This window comes from Nicotiana tomentosiformis, chromosome 6, assembly GCF_000390325.3.
Source record: "Nicotiana tomentosiformis chromosome 6, ASM39032v3, whole genome shotgun sequence".
NCBI lineage: Eukaryota > Viridiplantae > Streptophyta > Magnoliopsida > Solanales > Solanaceae > Nicotiana > Nicotiana tomentosiformis.
The window spans coordinates 57,757,045-57,764,193 of NC_090817.1; positions in this window are offsets into that span (position 1 = coordinate 57,757,045).

Genomic DNA, 7,149 nt, shown 5'->3' on the forward strand with positions numbered 1-7,149 from the left:
TTATGCATGTTTGGGCCTGAGGCTGCAGTTTAAGCTTTATGCATGTTTGTGCCTGAGGCCGCAGTTAATGCTTTATGCATCTTTGGTCCTGAGGCCACAGTTATGTATATGTATACTTGGGCTCGAGGCTGCAGTTTATGCACAGATATATTGGGCTTGAGGCCGCAGTTTAATATACAGATAAATAGGTTGTTCATCATTCAGAAGAGGGAGTATTCATATCATTACTTCCTTTGTTCAGTTCAGTTATCAGTTATCATTTCAGATATCAGTTAGCAGTTATCATTTCAGTTTCAGTTTAAACAGTTATCATTTAAGTTGTCAATTATCAATTCTCAGTTATCAACTCAGTATCTGTTTCAGCATTTATATTTCTTTCTTTCAGTTGCTATACATAACAGTGCAATTCAAATGTACTGACGTCCCTTTTGCCTGGGCCTGCATCTCACGATATAGGTAATGATTTACAGGTTGACGATTCAGAGTGCTAGGATCCTCGTACCGGCTATGTGGTGAGCCCTAGTTCCTTTGGGTCATTACCATTACGTTACAGTGTTTATGTATTTACAGACGGCCAGTGTTTTCAGTAATTCATTAGAGGCTGCATAGACTAGAGTAACAGTTAGATAGAGTCGCAACTTTTCATGTTAAGTAATGTTTGCTACAAATATGTTTTAGAATTATATTAGTATTTCCGCACTTGGTTTATATCATTCAGACTTTAAGTATATCAACATGTGTTAGCTTATCTTCCGCATTCAATATGTTATGATATCACATGTTGATTTAGTCAGCCGTTGGTTCGCTCGATCGCATGTAGTCAAGCACCGGGTACCATGTTATGTCCAGGCCTAGGTTCGGGGCGTGACAAAGCTTGGTATAAGAGCACTAGTTTCAAGAGTCCTAGGGAGTCTATGAAGCCGTGTCCAGTGGAGTTTCCTTTATATGTGTGTGCCGGTCACACATATAAATGGTTAACTACCAAGATATTCAGGATTAGTCTCATTTCTTTCTACTCTAGATCGTTCCATGAAGCTTAGAGCAATAGTTAACCTTCTCTTCCTATCAAATTCCCGACATATCGAATGCCCAAGCAACGGGCAGGAAAAAAGAATCTAGGGTCCTAAAGAGGATGATTGCCAATTGAAGTATAATTATGGAGTACAGGTTGGTAACAAATGAGACTTAAGGGTATTTTGAAAGTGGGGTGCAATGGATAGTAGTACATATTAAAGCATAACCTAATCAGAAAGTACAAAAATAGTTATCATGTTTTATGGTTATCAGTTTATATCAGATATCAGTTATATGGTCTTTTAGCTAGCAAGTTTATGGTTATTCAGTACGCCAGTATTCCGTTATATGTTTAGTAGATATCTAATTTTCAGTGTATCAAAATTTTTGGTGACTTATGAGTATACAATGATGCATATGGGTGCTCAAAGAAAATGTAAGTAACAGTGATTATAGTGAAATATTTGCATGTTTTAGGTCCGGATTAAGACCCAAGACTCACTGGATGGTGCATGATGTTATTTATCAGATTATTGTATAATGTGAAGGACAAGGTTGTGTATGGTAGTGTATCCGTATATGTTTTACCTCACAGAACAAGTTCATTTTAATTCTTGGAAATGGAGCCACAAGTTGGGTGATGTTAGTTTAGATGTCAGACCCACGATGTAACAGGTTAATAATTTAACCACAACAGTGATATAATCGATCACTATAGTTTTGGATAAAAAAGAGCCTAAGGGCAAAATACCCAGGAATCAAAACATTGGTTATTACCAACGATGTGTTTTTTTGTACGACTCATGCAGATGACTAAGAAGATATGATGTATGAAATGAGAGCAAGAGCATCCGATATTGAATTTCAGGGAATAATTTTAAGTTGTTCAGATTTATTCAAATCAGAACTAGAAAGTACCACGTTAGTAAGTTACTATAAGAAGCAACTATTATTGTTAGATAAAAGATATGACAGTTCTCCCTTAGATTATGTGATGCTTATCCCGGATGTTTATAGTTTGTTATAATTTTGAAGTGTATAGAAATTATAGGGTTAGATATTCCAAATTTGTTCAAGATAGATGAATTCTTGTACATAGTATTGTTTATAAAAAAGATAGTATGCGACCGTAGAATAGGATCGGATGGTGAGGGAACTTAGGAATGAACTTATGATTCACTTTAGTTATTCGAAGCAGAAGAAAAAATTATGATGCTAGCATGTGGTTAGTAAAAGAATAGTAAGTAAGTTTTGAGTAGATACAGTGAATTAGCAATTTCAGCAGAGCTAGTAGAGGTAAGTTTTGATTCACTTAGCCAGGTTAACTCTAGTGAGTGGATGAAAATTTGAAATACTAAACGCATGTTAGAACCCAAAGAGTTAAAGTTAAACCCGAAGTTCAGTGACAGTGGAAGACAAAAAAATATCAACTAGCAGTAAGAGTGCAAACTACAGAAGAATAGCCTTTAAGAGTTATCAAAAAGAGGTTTCCCCGAGATTGACAGAGTGAGCAGAGTTAAATCATTAAGATTGTATATGATAGTTGTGAATACATTAGCTTTCTGTTTATGTAAGTAATTTTTCCTAGTAAGGAAGATTGCTCATAAGTAAGTCGGAAGATGAGTCGTCATTGATGTAAAGTGCAAAGAATTGTAGAAGATAAGGAGAGTTGTTCAGATCCCAACAAAAGAGAAGGATCTGAAAGTATAAGACCTTAACCTTTGGTCTAAGGGGGAGATGTGAAAATTGCCAGTTAGTCCAGTTGGAGATTTGAAACTCTCATAGTTAGTATTGGATATAAAAACACTATAAAATTATGCCCAGTTGCGTATCACAAGGGTAGTGTCATTCCACGAGACTCTAATCTTCGAAGTACTGGTCAAAGACTTAGCTCATTATAATGCTATAAGTATTTTTAGGAAATACCTTAAAAAGGTAATCAAGTATAGGAAGTATAGCTCATGATTAAGGCAGACAAGAGAACTATGGTGAAAGAAGTTCACCACTTAGCCAAGCTAGGAGTTCAACTTTCGGATTATGAAGATGGTAGAGTTGTTGTACAGAACATGACTTGTTCCTCCTTAGTAGCTGAAGTGAAGGATAAACAGTTTGATGACCCCTACTTGTTGCAGCAAAAAGAGAGGATTCACTAGCATAAAATGATTGCTTTTGAATAAGGGGGAGATGATGGTACTTTGAGTTACCGAGATGGACTGTGTGTTCCAGGCATAGGTAGACTTAGAGAGGAGGATCATGTTAGAAGCCCATAATTCTAGGTATTCTACCCACCAAGTCCCCCAAAGATGTAACATGATCTCAAGGAGGTTTATTAGTGGACCAACATGAAAACGAACGTCACAGACTTTGTGGCCAAGTGTCCGAATTATCAGAAAGTGAAAGTCGATCAGCAGAAAGCCGAGTGTTCTACCACAGAATACACATACTCTTGAGGGAAGATTGTAACTGTGGACTTTATAACAGGATTATCTCACTCATTTTGAAAGCATGATCTGATTGGGTGATTGTAGATCGACTTACCAAGTCAGCTAACCTCTTGCAAGTGAAGACTACAGATTCAGTAAAGGATTATGCCAAGTTGTATATCCAAGAAATCGTCAGAGAGCATGGGACTCCGTTGTCCATCATTTTATATCATGGTGCTTAGTTTACAATGAACTCTTAGAAGTCCTTTCAAAAAGGATTAGGCACAAGTTTTCCATCCTCAGAAAGATGGACATGTAGAGTGCATTATTCAAACACTTGAGGATGTGTCCTTGATGTTAAAGGTAATTGGGATGATCACATACCATTCATTGAGTTTGCTCATAATAACAGCTACCATTCTAGTATCAAGATGGCACTGTGCAAGTCTGGGTATCTGCGAAGGTGTAGATCACCAATTGGTTGAAACCGAGTAGTTGGGACCAAATTTGGTCTATCAGGTTGTGGAGAAAGTCAATTTGATTCAAGAACGTTTGAAAACAGTTCATAGTCGCCAAAAGCCCTATTCATACGTGCGGCATAGAGACCTAGAGTTTCAAGTTAATGATTGGGTGTTTCTAAAAGTTTGGCATTTGAAAGGTGTTATAAGATTTGGGGAGAAAGGAAAGCTCAGTCCCAGATATATCACGCCGTATATGATCCTACAAAAGATCGGAAAATAGCTTATGAGTTGGAGTTGCCACCAGAATTAGCAGTTGTACACCCAGTATTTCACGTGTCATGTTATGACATTCAAGTTTCCAGTACTCAGATACTCATGTCAGTTCAATACTCAGATACGCATGTCAGTCCAGTACTCAAACATTCTTGCTAGCTTAGTACTCAGATATTGATGTCAGTTCAGTACTGAAATATTCGTGTCAATTCAATATTCTTATATCCATGTTAGTTCAGTATTCACGTATCCATGGTAGAACAGTATTCGCGTATATGTTTCGTGATATATGCATTATGATATGCTATGATAGCTGGAGTGTGTTTCGGAGAAAAGTTTAAGGTAACTAACCTTTCATTTAGACCTTATATTATAATCTCCATGTCTTTTAGTATTTAGTCAGCCCAATATTCAGTCAATGCAGCAGTCATTCAGTTCAGTATCTCAGCAGTTCGGTAATCATGTATTCCTTCAATTTAGTATGCAACTGTTCATGAAAGTTCACTGTTCACATGTTTCCACCAGACCCGTTTGAGGTCCAAAGTTAGCCGAAGTTACAGTCAGGACAATCATTCGAGAACGAATGATCCCAAGGGGGAGATAATGTAACACCCCGTACTTTCGGACTAGGTATGGATATGTTAAATGGGTATTAGTTTGATATTTTAGACATTGGAACTCCTACCGGGATGAGTATGGGTGAAAATAGTTCTTTTGGAATCAAGACGGAGAGTGGGGAGCATAAGATCCGATAAAATCAACTAAGTTTATGGAAGGCCTGTGTTCCATCAAGATTTCATGAAAACTAGGTAAGGAATTTAGGAAACTACAAAACATAAAGTTTGTCACCCTTTGAAATAGGTTTCGAACGATATATTGTGGAGCCCGAACGGATTTCTGAGTAAACAATTATATGCGGTTTACTAGATAATGTGCAGTATGCGGGCCCAGGTGCGCGCCCAAATGGTCCCGTGCGCGGCTGCATACTTGTGGCAGTGCTACTACCTTGATGCGCGTCCAGGTATGCGGGATCACACCCGGAGAGTCATTTTTAAAGCCCTACTTCGTTCCCCACACCCCAAAACACAAAAACTTGCTCTAGAAAGGGAAGCTCTCAAGAACCTAACTCCTCCAAGGTTCCTCCACCATCTAAGGTAAGTTCTAATGGTGATTCTAAGTTAATTTCAATTCCTTAACAACTTATTAACATGGGTAAACCCTCCAAATCATTAGATATTCGATTGGAACATCAGTTTTGAGAGACAAAACCTTAGAACTCGAATTCAAGAAGATTGAACATCAAGAAGGTAATATCTTCACCCTCTAATTGATTATAGTATTCGATTAATGATTATAGACTACAAGTTCATGAGATATGGGTTGATGATTTTGATAGAAAAGCATGAACTATTATAGGTTTGGGTTGTTGATTATTTATTAAGGATGTTGTTTATCTTATGGGTGATGAAAAATGGTACTGATTATAGAAAATTGAGATTTTAGAATTTATCTATGAGCAAGAGAATGGGTTGTTGGGTGTAAAAACACCATTAATAAGAGCTATGAAGCTTTATGCCCACCAAGTGTTTGAGAAAATGCCTAAGTGATCAAAAGATGAGTGTAATTGCTAATATGGAATCCCTTTGACTTGTAGTGATATAGATTAAAGTTGGAATGGTTGGCGAATGTTGTATTACACTCAAGAGCAGGAAGTTAAGGTATGTGAGGCTAACTCTCTATGTTTGGGAATATTAATATTCTCCCTACACTACGTTTCTTTTACGACATTACTAATTGCCTCAGAAGTATAGTTAAGTCTAGCTCATTGAATAGTTACAGAACTTCTATTATCTAGCTTCGTAACTCGTTCAGGACTTTTATTCGGAATGTTGTGAGCTTAGTGTGTAATCAATATAGACTTGTGTTTGATGCCCATGAGTCTCAGTCTAGATTACTCAACATGTCATAAACAGTTAAAGTTTCAGTTTTCATAATCAGTTTATGAATACATGTCTCAGTCTAGCTCTATTCAGCATTCAAGTATCATCTAACTCAGTATGGTTCAGTATTTCAGTATCATGTAATTCAGTTTGATTGTCAGTTCTTGATTTTTAATCCCTGAATATGGAACACCTGTATTTGGGCCCGAGGTCGCAGTTTATGCTTTATGTATGTTTGGGTATGAGGCCGAAGTTTATGCTTTATGCATGTTTCGGCCTGAGGCCGCAGTTTAGGTTTTATGCATGTTTAGACCTGAGGCCGCAGTTAATGCTTTATGCATCTTTGGGCCTGAGGCCGTAGTTATGTATATGTATACTTGGGCCCGAGGCCGTAGTTTGTGCACAGATATATTGGGCCTGAGGCTGCAGTTTAATATATAGATAAACAGGTTGTTCATCATTCAAAAGAGGGAGTATTCATATCCTTACTTCCTTTGTTCAGTTCAGTTATCAGTTATCATTTCAGTTATCAGTTAGTAGTTATCATTTCAGTTTCAGTTTCAACAGTTATCATTTCAGTTGTCAATTATCAATTCTCAGTTATCAGCTCAGTATCAGTTTCAACATTTATAGTCCTTTCTTTCAGTTGCTTTACATACCAGTTCAATTCAAATGTACTGACGTCCCTTTTGCCCGGGGCTTGCATCTCACAATGCAGGTAATGATTTACAGGTTGACGATTCAGAGCGCTAGGATCCTCATACCAGCTATTTGGTGAGCCCAGTTCTTTCGAGGCATTACCATTATGTTACAATATTTATGTGTTTACAAACAGTCAGTGTTTTCAGTACTTCATTAGAGGCTTCATTGACTAGAGTAACAGTTAGATAGAGTCACAGGTTTTTTATGTTAAGAAATTTTTCCAACATATATGTTTCACAATTATATTAGTATTTTCGCACTTGATTTATACGATTCATACTTTCAGTATATCAACATGTGTTAGCTTATCTTCTGCATTCAATAAATTACAATACC